The following is a 16455-nucleotide window of genomic DNA, read 5'->3' on the forward strand; positions in this document are numbered from 1 at the left end:
CTATCAAACGCACCAGCCGCGTTCCAAAGGAGCATGGAAGGGATGCTCGACACGCTGAGAGATGAATGCTGCATCCCTTACCTCGACGATGTGTTGTGCTTCTCCAGGTCCTTTGATGAACATGTGCAGGTGTTACGCAGAGTCCTCCAAGCCTTACAACGCCACGGGGTAAAGCTGAAGCCAGAGAAATGCGAGCTCTTCCACAAAGAGGTCCGATATGTTGGCCGGTTGGTGTCAGCGGAGGGGGTAAAAATGGACCCCAAAGACGTCGAAGCAGTGCGGGCACTGAAAAACAAGACACCACAGATAGTTGGGGACGTCAGGCAGTTGCTTGGGTTCCTGAGCTACTATCGTACATACGTGCAGGACTTCTCACGTATAGCCAAGCCCCTGTATGACCTGCTACAGTCAAAGGCCGACGCCTCTCAATCTAAGCTGCCACAAGGAAAAGCAAAATGCCACCAGCCGTCCTCCCAAACCCCGGTAGACTGGACCATGCAACACCAACAGATCCTGGAACAGCTTGTGGATCGATTGACCAAACCTCCAGTGTTGGCGTACCCTGATTTCGACCGCCCCTTCACACTCCACACAGATGCCTCCCAAAAAGGTCTCGGAGCAGTTCTTTATCAGAACCAGGATGGGAAGATGAGGGTGATTGGATATGGGTCACGCACACTAACACCAGCGGAACAAAATTATCACCTGCACAGTGGAAAACTTGAATTCCTGGCGTTGAAGTGGGTGGTGTGTGATAAATTCCGGGATTATCTGTTTTATGCCCCGCATTTCACAGTCTTCACGGACAATAATCCGCTCACATATATTCTAAGTACTGCCAAGCTCAACGCAGTGGGTCACCGGTGGGTGGGGCAGCTGGCCAATTTCCACTTTGACATCAAATATTGGCCAGGCAAAACCAACATTGATGCTGACACCCTATCACGCTGCCCCCTGGACATCGACACCCTCATGGCTGAGTGTTCAGAAGAGTTATCGGAGGAAGCTGTAGGTGCTGCATGGGAAGGAAGCAGGAGAGCACAACAGGGAGATGTGGCCTGGGTGGCAGCCCTCAACTTAACATCCCCTAGCCAACCCCACGTTGAGCCTCTGCAGGAAATTAGTCACGATGAGCTGGTGAGGGAACAAAGAAAACACCCTGCTATTGGAAAAGTTATGGAGTTGAAGAAAAACGACAAACCACTAACAGAGGATGACAGAGGAAGAATTGACACACACACGAGAAGGCTGTTAAGAGAGTGGAGCAGACTACACATAGAGAATGACCTTCTCTACAGGAAGAGTGCAGGTCGACAGCAACTGGTTCTGCCCGCCACCTACAAACAAACCGTACTCACCCAGCTACATAACAACATGAGTCACGTTGGTGTTGAGAAAGTTCTGAGCCTAGCGAGGGAGCACTTCTACTGGCCTTTCATGAAGAGGGAGATAGTGGAGTATGTGACCAGAAAGTGCCCTTGCATTAAACAGAAGAAGCCAGCCACACATGAAAGAGCGCCGATGGGAAGTATTACATCAAATTCACCCCTCGAGCTGGTGTGCATCGATTTTCTTCACCTGGAGGCCTGCAGAGGAGGATGCGAGTATATTTTGGTAGTGGTTGACCACTTCACCAGATTCGCGCAAGCCTACCCCACCAGGAACAAGGCTGGTAAGACAGCAGCTGACTGGCTTTCAACGATTTCATTCCCAGATTTGGATATCCGGCCAAACTCCACCACGACCAGGGTCGAGAGTTTGAGAAGGAGCTCTTCAGAAATCTCAGACAGTTAGCTGGTGTCGCCCACTCGAGAACCTCTCCGTACCACCCACAGGGCAATCCTGCAGAAAGACTTAATCGCACACTACTGCAGATGCTCCGCACCGTGGGAGAGAAAGAGAGGGAGAATTGGAAGGACCACCTGCCCCATGTTCTCCATGCATATAATTGTACAAAGCACGAGGCCACAGGTTTCTCCCCGTACTATTTGTTGTATGGCCGACATCCCCGCCTCCCGGTAGATATCCTCTTCGGCCTCATAACAGATGAGGGAACTGAAACCAATGGACCAAGAGGATATGCTGAGAAATGGGCAGGAAAAATGATTGAGGCATATCGCAGTCCAGCTCAAAAGGAAAGACACACTATGATTAAAGGAGCAGAGGTGTGGTTCTTCAGCCTGGGGACAGAGTCCTCGTACGCAATCTCAGTGAACGAGGGGGGCCTGGAAAGCTCAGACTCTACTGGGAGCAGCTCATTTACATCATGAGAGAACAGGTTGGAGATAACCCAGTGTACCAAGTAAGCCCTGAGGCGGGAGGTCGACCAGTTCGTACTCTGCACAGGAACCTCCTATTACAAGTCAACGACCTACCTGTAGAGCCTCTCCAAAACCCGACCACCAACACAGCCGGGTCACGAAAGAGAGTTAAGAGAGCTTCAGACACCCCAAGACCCACACATGAGACACAGAGCCCAGATCCAAGTGACTCTGAGGAAGAGGAAGGTGCGCCTCGTTACTGGTTGCGAGTGCCGGTGGAGAGACCAAGAGTTGAGAGTCACTTACCTGATTAACATGTTACTTCTGACTCCCAAAACAGACCTGAACAGAACAAGACCTACCTGGGAGAAACAACTCACGCAGGACCTGAACAGGAAAGGGAGAGTGTTCGAAGTGAGGAACAGGAGACATCCAGTGAGGGTGAACATGACGTGGAGCAGTTTCATCCTACAGTGGTTCAAGAGGAGCTGCACACTGTCCATCAAGAGGACAATGTTCCCATACCGCAACCTGAACATCAGAACCCTCTGAGACAGTCCACCAGAGAAAGACGGCCAGGTTATGTGTTTACTTACCCTTCCCTGGGTCAACCAGCTTATCAACCACGGCCCACCGTGAGTGCAGTTGGGTCCAGCCAGTACAGTGTACCCACCAGTGTCTCTGTCCATTGTTCTTCCACCACTTCCAACCCCATCCATCGCTCCATACCCTTACCTTCCTGCCTTTTCCCTAGCCCGCTGTGGATGAGACACCATGAAAGATAATTACATACACTACATACTCACCTGAAGAGACTTGAATCACCATACACACCGTACACTCACCATACATGCACCATACACTTCATACCTACCTGAATCACACATAACCTATACATTTCACACTTGAGAGTTCGAATGTGTTTTGTGAAAAAGAAAAGAAAAAAAAGAGAATTTTGGTATGTTCAGAGTGGAATAATTCAGAATAACCTGTGTCAGGAGTCACCTTTTGTTTGTTGGGGAGTGTGTGATACACCTTAATGTGAGGACATTAAGTTATTTTTGTTTATTCATGGTCCACACCTGTTATTTAAATGAGTGTTTCATTTTACACATTATTTTATTAATGTCGGCAATAACCAGCTGTTGTTGTGAACCTGTGAAAGACAATGTTAATGTAGGGGGAAACCAAAGTAAAGCGGAACCAAAGTGCAGGTATCGGTGCCCCGCGGTGCCCAAGGTGAGCGACCCCTCCCTCTTCCCTCAGACCGAGATTCGGGGAAGAAGATCGGGGTTCACTCTTTCCTTCACTGATTCCGTGATTCTGTTTTCCAGGATTTCATCCAGGAGAGTGAGAGCAGTGGATCCTGACAAAATCATTTGTTACTCCAGTTAATCACATTTGAAACTCGTAACACCAGCATTTTTGTTTCTTCCAGTTTCCACTCGATCTCCATTTTATGCAATTCTGCTTGGTGATCCTGTAGCATCTGAGTGGCCTTTGCCTGCTCCACCTTTGCTGCCAGGTCTGCCTCCGCATCGGCTCGATTACTAGAGGACCTGGAGATGTCGCTGTCTTGACCATCGGATCCTTTAAGCGACTGTGAGACAACTGTTTCAGTGATGCTTCTTCCGAGGACGGATCCATATTCCCTTTTATTCAGCTGCATCCTCACTCTGTCCTTTTCAAGGCGATCATTAAAGATTTCACTGATGGTCTCCATTCTTTTATTTACAATATCACAAATTTCAGATGACAAAGTACTGCATGCATCCATTTTCTTTACGATGTCTGGAGAAATTATACGATTACCTTTAATCAGTTCATAATGTTGGCACACTCTGTCATGTTTATTCTTGACGTCTCTTTGCATCCCTTCAAGATCCTCTGGTGAGCATAAAGTCTTTAGTTTAGCTCTTATGCCTTTGACAGTTGATTTCCAAGTTTCGTAGGCTTTGCAAAATGTCTTTTCCTTCTTCTTTGCTTCCCGGTTTTGCAGCTCTTGCCCCTTTTGTGTTAAAGTTCGCTCCCGTGAACTGGACCTTTTTTGTTGAGCCTTTAGGGCATTCTTTATTTCCTCAGCAGGTTCTAGCATGTTGCCTTTCTTACTGTTTATAGCAAAAGAAATTGCCTTTAAATCCTTTGAGAAACTCAAATTTAAAGCTGTGGCTTTAACTTATATTTAAATGCTTTAAACCATCAATCATGTTAGGCATTTACACCTCAGCATCAAAATTCATAAACAGTCCCATAACAAAAAACTGTATAGAATGTATCATCAGAAAAAGTCCCTTTTTAAAGACCTTGGTTTCTAGAATCAATCTTATTAACATTAGCTGCAGCCTTTAATGTTTGGTCAAGAACTTAGGTTCAGACATTTAACCAGGAAACCATCACACATTCACGAATAGCCGATTTATCATTTAATTGGGCTTTGAGCATTTAAATTTTAAATGTCCATTAAGAACAAAAAGGGAGCAGGTGGCATAAACAGTTCAGTCTGTGAGTGACTTTACCCCTCTCTCCAACAACCTCAATCAGAGTTTCTCACTGTCGCCAAAGCACGATGAAGCCACTGGTTTGTGATGCTGTCCGTTTCTCAGTTCAGCGTCATTTCACTTTCTCCAGCGCACGATAAACTTGCGTCGCACCGATGCAGCGTCATGGCTCGCTGACTCCATAAGCGGTGAGTTTCACTGTTTCGGTCCCTTGGCATTCAATAACGAATAGGCTGGAGCTCGACTGGTGCAATTTTTTTATTTATCTTCTGGCACCGTGAAACTAAAAACACACACGAAAGGTTTCATTAAAAATTGCACATACAAAAGTATACTGCACAACGAGTTCAATTTAAACTCCCGATCGTCTTCCACATTCATATACATTAACACAGCAATTAATTGTTCATTCCTCCACTTACATCCACATACAAAACACACCAAGCATTTACCTCAGTTCGCCTACCAAGGGCGTAAACTTTGCACTCTGACTCGTACCGGCTCCGACTCATATCTCTTCTGGCAGTAAACAAACACTGCAGTTAAAGTCATGCTTACATAAACAATAGCATCGTGACTAAACACGCTTAGTTTACATACCATATTCCTTCATTCCTTTCGATTACTCCAAAACCTGGTGGCTACCCATGGCAAAGCTTGACGTGTTTTGTGTGACAAAAGTAGCGTGTGACAATGCCAGTAACCCCTATACTGTTTCCGGGGCGCATGAAGACACCCCGGAACATGCATGGAAATAGCGCAGGTACAAAGACACCTGGTGGCCACTTACACCGACTCTGGACAACAAGGTTATCTGTAATGACAGAACACAAATGCTTTACCTGAGACAATACTAGTGTGGTCCAAAAAACATAACATCTTTCGCACAGGTGCCTGGTTGTTCACATAGGGAGCACAATAGCACATTAGAGGTTTATTTTAAAGGACAATTCCATTTCATTTCAAACATGTGCCACAGTTTCGTAATACATTTACTCCAATAGAATGAATCCCCCCCCAGTATGAGTGTGCGTATCTCACCTGGTGTGCGTATCTCACCTGGTGTGCCCCTCTGTATTTCTCGATAGAAAACCTCTCATAATAAACCTGTAAAGTGAGGTAAATTGGACAAATAGTTATCAAAACAGGCCTATGCGAGGGACAGAGACACACAAATAGATTCCTTTTATATGTAGAGAGATAGTGACATTGATTAATCTCTTCAGCCCTAGCTTCATTTTGAAGCAAACACGCCTAAAGCGACATGTCAAAATTAAAATGTAGTTTTAATGATAGAGTAATGGGCCTCTGAAGTCAACAAAAATGTAAACATTTTAGTACGCCTAAAATAAAAAATGTGTTTCAGGATGAATAACTGCTTGTGGCTTCATCTGAGCATGTCAGTGACATTATGAGGCTGTAGCCACACTATCAGTGAACACTTGTTTCAAATTTGAAGAAGATGGCACAAAGTATGACCCTTCTACAGTCTTCAGTCAATGTAAATGTAGCGGTGTTGTACTCTATCATTGCGTTGTGTAGTTTAATAGACGAAGAAGACCTTAACAGTTGGAAATCTCGCCGTTTATTCTGGACATTGGCCTGGCAGAGGAATTAATAATACAGTCAGTCCCAGTTTCTTCTCACACACACATACACGTCAGGGAGACAGCGAGGTCCAACTGCTGCTACCCCTCGGGGTGAACAACCCTAAGCCACAGGGGTGCTGCATTTAATAACCATAGGACAAACAAGTTTCTGTGTTGTGTGATGAGTTTTTATGGCAAGTGGAATCACACTCCTTAACTCCATTACATAAAGATCCAGTCGAGCTCCATTGTAGTGGCGAAAACAGTTTGAGTTTTTCCTTTAACCCGTTATGTCCTATTTTCCTCTGTGTTTGTACCACCTGGAGAATGCGGGTGATGCAGTGCCAGACTTGCAGCTTTTGTCCAAAAACATCCAACGAGAGAGAGTTTGACTTTTCACTGTTGCCAGTACTTTATGTAAATAAAACAAAATGCAAAACAAAATGCACAAGGGTTTTAAAGCAGGTTTCACAGGCGCAGACCCGGTTTCTCCCTGTCCCGCTCTACCAGCAGCCCTTTTAAAAGGTAGCACCTGCACACCCAAAAAGGAAAGCAAGTCAGGCAAAACATAAAAACTTAAATGTGGCTCCTACATCTATTTTGAGACACTAACGTAAATAAATATGATGTTTTGAGACACTATATGACTTTTTTTCTTTACATTTTGATATATTTAATGAGTTGGAATAAGAATATTCACACACTTTGAGCCATAAAAGGTGTTATTTCTGCGTGGACACGTACTTCTCTGTCAATCTGACAGGTGGCTGTGTGATAGAGCTGCACTGCTCGATGCTAGGTTCAGTTTAGCATCTATGGTAGGCTCAGTTTGGCGTCTGTTCCCGTATAAGTTACGTGATTACACAGACCCTATACCTACCGTTAACGGTTCAGAAGTAATTCAGTGTTTTGTAAAACACGTTTTAGAGGGTCACGTTTCAACGCCAAGGGTCGCCTACCCTTTATAGGTACAGTTCTATATTTTATATCAGGAGTTTTTAGGATTTTTAGCGGAGCGGGGTTGAGCGTGACTTACTAGCTCGCGGTCATACCGGAAGTTGTGTTTAACATTTTTAAATTTATTTGGATGACCCCGGCAGAAACCCTGTAACCCATGCACATTGTTATGTACTCTGTCGCACAAACAAGAACAGCGGTGTAAATAACATCCAAAACAACATCACTGCTATTAGTGGTTGAAATCTCATCATAATAAACTTAAGTGTTGTATGGTTTTGAATAAACGTACACATTTAACTTTGCACCCACAGGACGCATTGATTACAGTATATAAGTATGGCTGTCAAACTAAACACATTTCTGCCAGAGAATGCCGAGGCTCTAGAGCTGGAGAGAATGACATAGCCAATTTTAAGCACCTGATCATTCTCCACTAGAAAAATAGTAATGAATATACATGTTTTGCAATAAATGCAAAACATGTGTATTTTGACAAAGGTTGAAATGTCATCTATTCATCTGTCATCTATTCGACTTTGAAACAGCGTAAAATGATGCCGTCTATTAGCCGTCGAAATGACGTCGGTCATGAGAACGACGTCAGAAAAACTTTAATTTCATCACCTCTGGTCGATGTCGAATCAACCTGCCTGATCGACGTCAATTAGACGTGAAATAGACGTCATGTAGAGACGTTGAAAAGTCGTCTATACAACGTAATAATGACATAGATTGAAGTAGCCTACTCTGTGAGCCGTCGATATGTCGTCTAAACAACGTCGAAACAACGTAAAATGATGCCGGCTATTAGACGTCGAAAAACTTTCATGTCAGCACCTCTGGTAGACGTCGAATTGACCTGCCTGACCGACGTCCATTAGACGTCGGATGGGTAGTGGTTTGCAGCCCCCGGCATCTCCGTGTGGAAGGGTGGTGTTCAAGCCGCGTCAAAATGAATATACATATACATGACTTGGATCGATAAGTAGGGTGATCAGAATGTTTTTCCTGGTTAGTGGACATGGCCGAGGACCCGTCTCCAGACGGGATTCTCAAACCACACCTCCAGCACATCTGGGACCGTCGCCAGTTAAACCACAAAGCTCAGAACAACAAGAAGAGTTAAGATCATTGCAGCTTAATTGTCCACAAGATAGCAGCAGTACAGCATAACAAAAAGTGCCAGTCAGGTCGTCTGATTAAAATTCCTGTATTTTGTTCATATTGCAATATATTTTGCAGGGTTAAAAAAAAAATCGCAATGTCAGGTTTTTCCAATATCGTGCAGCCAAAGGTATTCATTACTATTTTTCTAGTGGAGAATGATCAGGTGCTTAAAATTGGCTATGTCATTCTCTCCAGCTCTAGAGCCTCGGCATTCTCTGGCAGAAATGTGTTTAGTTTGACAGCCATACTTATATACTGTAATCAATGCGTCCTGTGGGTGCAAAGTTAAATGTGTACGTTTATTCAAAACCATACAACACTTAAGTTTATTATGATGAGATTTCAACCACTTATAGCAGTGATGTTGTTTTGGATGTTATTTACACCGCTGTTCTTGTTTGTGCGACAGAGTACATAACAATGTGCATGGGTTACAGGGTTTCTGCCGGGGTCATCCAATTAAATTTAAAAATGTTAAACACAACTTCCGGTATGACCGCAAGCTAGTAAGTCACGCTCAACCCCGCTCCGCTAAAAATCCTAAAAACTCCTGATATAAAATATAGAACTGTACCTATAAAGGGTAGGCGACCCTTGGCGTTGAAGCGGTGATGTCAAATCTTGGAAAAACGAGCAGAAATAGAGGGAAAACACAGACGCAGGTGAAGTTAACTGACTTCAGGACGCAAAGCATGGAAAATCAAGCTAGCAAAGAAGCTAACGTTAGCACTGAGACACCCGAGGAAAGCGACAGTGAGTTGACCGGAGCTAAAGCAGAGATACTGGCGGCAATACACAGCTTGAAGTCCGAGTTCTCAACCAGACTTGATGGGATCCTGCATGCAGTTGAAGAAAACAGAAAAGAACTGGCCGAGTGCACCCAGAGGATAAAGCAAGCAGAAGTGCAATTATCAACCGTGGAGGACGAACATGCCGAGCTACAAGAAACGGCTAAAGCACTGAAGAAAAGAAACAAAGTCCTAGAGGATAAAGTTGTTGATATGGAAACGAGATCGCGCCTGAATAACCTGAGGCTGGTTAACTTGCCCGAGGGGGCCGAGGGCTCGGACCCTTGCTCATTCCTGGAAGGCTGGTTACCGGAGGTGCTGAACTTTGCGCCCCTGCTAGTGATGGAGAGAGCGCACCGGATCGGGCCGAGAAGAGACAACGAAACTCCGCCGAGAACGTTGATAATGAGATTTCTGAACTACAAGCAGAAGATGGAAGTGATAAAAGCGGCCAAGGCAAAGAAAGAATCCTCTACAAAAACCAACAGGTGCGCTTTTACAACGACCTCGCCACAGAAGTGCACAAACAACGGAAACTGTACGACTCGGTGCGTCAGCAGCTGTGGAGCCTGGGCCTCAGACACGGCATAATACCCCCGGCAAGCTGGTGATTACTTATAGCGAACGAACACGCACATTTAACACTCCGACGGAGGTGCAACACTTCATAAACAAGGTGAAAGAAGAAGCTGCAGGAGTAAATGTTGAAGCCTGAGACAGAGGACTGTAAGCAGAATGTTTGTGTTTACATCCCTGCAGATGTGAGGTTGATCACACAGTAAGAGGGATTGTGCAACAACAGACTGTAAAACTAAATAATCTGTGGTACTGAAACCGGGAATCAACGAACACGAAAATCCCCTGGAATTTCCTTTTTCTTTTCTTTTCCCTTAAAGTAAAATATTATTTCTAAACATGCTAAAGTTAAAGGCATCAGTATATCAGTATTTTGAAGACTGGAAGGTATAATGTTTGCACAGGTTTATGCAACACAAGCCCTGGAAAGCAGGAGACTTAAGTTTGAATGTTTTTGATTAAGCTGCGGCAGATGTAGGACGAATCATACACTAAAACAGGCTGTGTACTAATCGTGTAAAGATACTATAATTTTTGTTATTTTAAGGGAACTCCGCTCAAATATCGCCCTCTATCTTATTTTTCACCCTTTTGTATTTTTTGTAAGTAATACGAGTTTGTTTAGTAAATGTTGATACTAAAAGCTGCAACAACATTGGCAATCTATAAGCTTGCACTTATATACCACTTTTTTTTTTTTTTATATATAATTTTTTTCAGGAGAAACTATTCTGATAGAAGTAAAATGGAGCAGGTTAGCAAGGGCGGATTACACCTAATTTTCCGTATTTCTTTTTGTTTTAAACTGGTCCGAGAGAAGACTGAGTGGACTGATCCAGGGATCTGTTCGCAACAGTAGCCGGAAGCACATCTAGGGGGGCGTCCCATTTAGTTGGGGGAATGGGGTTATTGTTTTTCTATGGTTCAGTGTGTTCAATGAATGTTCTAGGGTTTAAATGTGCTAATCCTCTCAGATATGTCATTTTCATTAAGGGGGCCTCATGGTATATTATTTGCAACGTCTCAAAAAGTAGAACTTAAATATACCTCCTGGAATTGTAGAGGTTTACAAAAAACTAAGAAAATCAAACAGGTTATGAACAAGTTGAAAGACACCAACTCAAAAATTGTTTTTCTGCAGGAAACACACACCTTAAAAGAGGACATTGTAAGAATTAGAAGGAGGTGGCAGGGGAGCATTTATGCATCATCATTTACAACACAGGCAAGAGGAGTAATGACACTAATCCACCAATCAGTGCCCTTTCAGGTTTCTAATGTAATCGAGGATAAATTTGGTAGATATTTGATTGTCCAGGGATCGCTGCTCTCAATAAACTTGAATTTGGTTAATATATATGTCCCAAATACAGATGAACCCAGCTTTTTTACAAATGTATTTCTCAAACTTGCATCTCTCCCAGGAGAGTATATAATTGCTGGGGACTGGAACTGTACGCTAGATCCAGTCAGGGACAGATCTACAGGTATTGATCAAACTCATAACAGAAGTAGAACAACCATTCATCATTTCATTAAATAGTTAAATCTGTTAGACATTTGGAGGCACTTGAAACCTAATGATGTTGCCTACTCCTGTTACTCAAGTACTTATCAAACTTACTCAAGGATAGATTACTTTTTAATCTCTGCATCATTAGTTTCAAAAATACAGGATTGTTCCTACGGCAGTATATTAATATCAGACCACGGACTGTGCTATATGATATATACAGATAAGAATCTTATTAGAGATCCACCGAGATGGACTCTGAGTCAGAAATGGTTACAAGATGATGATTTTGTAAAGTATGTGGGAACAGAAATAGATAATTATTTTAAGGATAATACAACACAAACAACAGCGTGTGTCAAATGGGATGCTTTTAAAGCCTTCTTGAGGGGACATGTAATAAGTTATACTTCATCCAAATCTAGGGAGCTACACCAGAAAAAACAGCAACTAGAATCCAGGATACAAATTTTAGGAATAAAACCCCAGAAGCAGAAAAGGAATTGTTGCTCTTAAGAGCAGAATATAATAAACTATTGGCAGCTAGGGCAGCATCCAGCATGCTTAGGCTGAACCAAACATTCTACGAGCAAGGGGAAAAACCCGGCAAACTTCTAGCCTGGCAGATTAAACAGTTAGAAATTAGGAAAAACATTACTTCAATTATCAACAATAATGGTGATACAATAATAGACCCTGCTGAAATAAACAGGGAATTTAGGGAATACTATAAAAATCTATATAAATCCCAAATCAAATATGACCCCTTGGTTCAAAAGACATTTCTGGATAAGCTGGATATTCCAACTATTTCTGAGGAATTCGCAGAGATGCTAGAGGCAGATCTTAAGGAAGAGGAAATAAGCATCGCTATCGATGGCATGAAAGCAGGAAAATCAGCAGGACCAGATGGAATCCCAATAGACCTGTATAAAAAATGTAAGACAAAATTACTTAAACCACTATTAGAAATGTTTTTGGAAGCATTTTGTAATGATAGTTTACCTAAATCAATGACTGGTGCATTAATAACATTACTGCCAAAACCAGGGAAGCCCAACAATAGATGCGGAAATATGAGACCAATAAGTCTACTAAACTCTGACCTCAAAATTCTGTGTAAAGTCTTAGCAAGACGGCTACAAGAAACATTACCCAGTGTAATACATAGAGATCAAAATGGGTTTATGATCTGTCGCCAGGGGTTCCACAATGTTAGGAGGGTCCTTAATATTATTCAAGGCTTGGAGGATACTTCAAATATAGCCCTCCTATCTCTAGACGCTGAAAAGGCTTTTGATAAGGTGGAGTGGTCCTACCTTTCTAACACTCTGGAAAGATTTGGATATGGGAACAAGTTTATAAAAGTGGGTTCAACTACTGTACCTTAACCCTACAGCAGAAATACTAACAAACAAAAATATATCAGAAACGATCTCAATCAAAAGAGGATGCCGTCAGGGGTGCCCCTTGTCGCTACTTTTGTTTACTCTAGCGATTGAACCATTTGCTATAGCTGTACGGATGCACACAGGAATAGTGGGAATAACAATTGGCCCGACAGAACATAAACTTTCCCTATATGCGGATGACGTTGTCTTATTTCTCTCGAACCTTAACAAAACAATCCCTACACTTCTGCAGTTAATACAATCATTTGGGGCCATCTCAGGATATACAATTAATAACACTAAGTCATCAATTCTATTACTTAATGAAAAGGAAAGGGAAAACCCACCTCCGGAAACTTCCAAATTTAAAGTCGTGGATCAATTTACATATTTAGGAATACAAATTGGATCTAAACTAGCTCGGATTGTTAAAATTAACTGCGTGCCTTTGATGGAAGAAATAACAAAATCAATTAATAGGTGGATTAACCTGCCTCTATCTTTGATTGGCAGAATCAATATCGTAAAAATTAATATACTCCCTAAAATATTGTCTGTATTTCAGAATGTTCCGCTGCCTCCACCTGATGAATTTTTTCAGAAGATAAGAAGGTTATTCACAGAATTTATATGGGCTAATAACCGTGCCAGAGTTCGCTTGTCACTCCTATATCTACCATATAGTAAGGGGGGCTTAAAAATTCCAAATATAACCTGGTACTATTGGGCGGTACAACTAAGGACCATCAAGTTTTACTTTACATCAAGGGATAGTCCACAATGGACAGAAATGGAATCAGAGGGTTTAAGTTTGTCTCTACCCCTGTACTTATATTCAGATAAATTGTCTAATTTGATGAAACGAACTACGAATCCAATTGTTAAAAATATGATAAAGGTGTGGTTTGAAGTGAAAAAATATATTAAAGAACCTGAAGTATTGTCTCAGTATAGTCCTGTGTGGGGAAATCAACACTTTACTCCAGGTAGAGCAGACGCTATATTTAAAACATGGGCATCAAAGGGACTAGAAAAGATTCAGGACTTGTTTATGCCCAGTTCAGACAATATGATGTCATTTGAAGAAATTAAACATAAGTATGACATTGATAAAAAATATTTTTTTAAATTTCTCCAACTCAGAGCTTTTATTAGGACAAGTCAAAATGGTCTTATAACTAAACCTTTAACAACCAGTTTAGAAAAATTGATGTCTAAGGACAGTTCAAGCAAAGGTGCTATTTCAGTCTAACTCATTAGAAAATTCAGATTGTAAAAGAAACTTGTGGAGTAAAGACCTGGGAAAAGAGATCTCCCCAGAGGACTGGGGATCAATATGCACAAAGGCTCACTCCCAATCAATCAACACTAGATTGAGACTATTACAGTATAAATGGACAATGAGAACGTATATCACACCAGTTAAATTAAATAAATATAATAGCAATATTCCTGCTCTATGTATAAAATGTATGAAGGAAAAGGGGACACTATTTCACTGCTTGTGGCAGTGCAGTAAGGTCAAAGCCTTTTGGGAAGAAATTCAAAAAGCAATAGGAAAGATTATCTCACAAGACCTTGTAATAAACCCAGTTTTCTTTATTTTAGGACTTTATCCCAAAAATCCTAAATACACTAAGGTTGAACAAGTAATGATAGACACATGTCTTTTGCATGCAAAAAAATCAATTGCATTGTTCTGGAAGAAGTCCAGTAGAACAACTATTACATATTGGGTCAAACAAATGTTAATAACTTTCCCCTTGGAAAAAATAACATATATACAAAAAGGGAAGCAAGAACTTTTTGAGAAGGTGTGGGGACCATTTGATCGATTTGTGAAAGGTGTGGAGCTAACGGACGAAGAGGAAGTTTAAGTTCTGGTTAATGTAAATCTCTCAGTGAGGCTGATGAGAGTATAGATTGTGAAGTTATCTTAAAATAAGATTGACAACAATTTATTGTATTTTTTCCCCCTTTTTTTTGAATATATGAGTGGGACTATCTGAGAGGTTTATTTATTTTATTTTATTTTTTTATTTTTTTACATTTTAGTTATTTATTTTGTGTCTTATAGTTATTAATTATTTAATTTTACCTTTTAATATGTTTTAAAAATGTTAATACATGTTTTGTGTGTACTACCAGTGTATCAGTGTAGTCTGAACAGTTGATTTACACTTCTGGGTGTCTGTAATTGTACACTGTACACATGTTTTGGGTAAAATGTCAATAAACATATTGTTAAAAAAAATAAAATAAAAAATGTTAAACACTTTTTTTAAACAACCAATAGTAGGCAACATACATACATATACATACATATACATATATATCCCAGCAGTATAGATTTTTATCTTTTTTTTGTTAATGATTAATTAAATTAGTGTGACATGGGCTAATATAAACAGCATCAAAGTGATGCATGGATTAAAAGATCTGAAGGAAGTGTTGTTGTTTGTCGTTCCTGCGATTGTAGTTATAGCTGTTGTTGCAGCAGTTGTCATTGCAGAAGTTGTTGCTGTAGCAGTTGTAGTTACAGCTTTTGTTGTTGCAGCAGTTGTCGTTTCAGGAATTGTAGTGGCAGGAACAGGACCCGCTGTAAAAACATCATTTAAGGAATAGGTTAAAAACTAAAAAAGTACTTTTGCCTGGACCAAAAGCAGTTATTATATCCTCGATTGCTGTTAAACTGACATCACTGAGCACCAGTATAACAGACGTATACAGCTATACAGTTTACTTACATGTTAATTCAACTGAAGAGGCACCAAAGGTCACATTGAAGGTGTTTGGATCATTTGCAGCATCAACTAAGGTTTGAGCCACAACAGTATTCATTGGGAGTGCTGAAATGGGGATAGACTGATTGATCACAACTGAAAACTCTACTGCAGTTCCAACCACTCGTATTTGCTGAGCTTGAGCAGCCCTGTAACATAGAACAAAATAGGACAAAAGTCAAACAATGATATGAGACAATTCTGTCTACGAGTCATTTGTATTGAGGTGACACTATCTACACCAGAAGATACAAATAGACCATAGGGGTGCAAAAAGAATCATAAACCACTTAAACCACTGCTAAAAATGTTTTTACCTGAATTGTCTCACAATGCACTGATCAAAGTCAGAACCAAATCTTGCTTGATATATTTCATTACACTGCAGTAAGACAAAAGATTTAAAAAGAACATGATTAGCCGTCAAGCACAATATGCTCCAAAAGGAATTTAGAAAACTGCAATTTTCACTGAAATATGTTTTTAATGATTATTACAGTTTTTCTTGATTGCTTTGAAGCAGCAGTCAATTCAAACTCCACATTTTCAAAACAGTTAACACACAGGCTGAAACAGTGGCACTCATGGTCAAAATGACTCATTTTGTTTGCAAAAGGCTCTAACCATGCCAAAACATTTAAAATATGCAACAAAAGTGAATTTTGCCTTCGAAAAACACAACTCGCAAACAAGTGTATGAGCTATTCCAATCAACCATTACACAGTGGACAACAAAATACAAAATACAGCACTGCGAATCGGTGCACCATTGCTTGTCATTGTGGCCCACAGGGTTCGTACGGGTGCTTGAAATCCGTGAAAGTGCTTGAATTTCAATGTTGTATTTTCAAGGCCTAAAAAGTGCTTGGATTTTAGTTTAAGTGCTTGAAAGTGCTTGATATTATAACTCTATGTCTTTCACAAAATTG

General features: G+C 41.2%; 1 long non-coding RNA gene across 1 annotated transcript; it reads right to left on the reverse strand.

Annotated features, from left to right (window-relative positions):
- Positions 1-4707: 4707 nt before the first annotated feature.
- On the reverse strand, positions 4708-5476 carry LOC115589741 (uncharacterized). The gene is made up of 3 exons (XR_003985587.1): positions 5360-5476; positions 5212-5278; positions 4708-5042 (listed from the first exon to the last, which is right to left on the reverse strand). It is a non-coding gene; the product is annotated as an uncharacterized LOC115589741 (long non-coding RNA).
- Positions 5477-16455: the final 10979 nt, after the last annotated feature.

This window comes from Sparus aurata, chromosome 10 (genome assembly GCF_900880675.1).
Source record: "Sparus aurata chromosome 10, fSpaAur1.1, whole genome shotgun sequence".
In the NCBI taxonomy this organism is placed as follows: domain Eukaryota; kingdom Metazoa; phylum Chordata; class Actinopteri; order Spariformes; family Sparidae; genus Sparus; species Sparus aurata.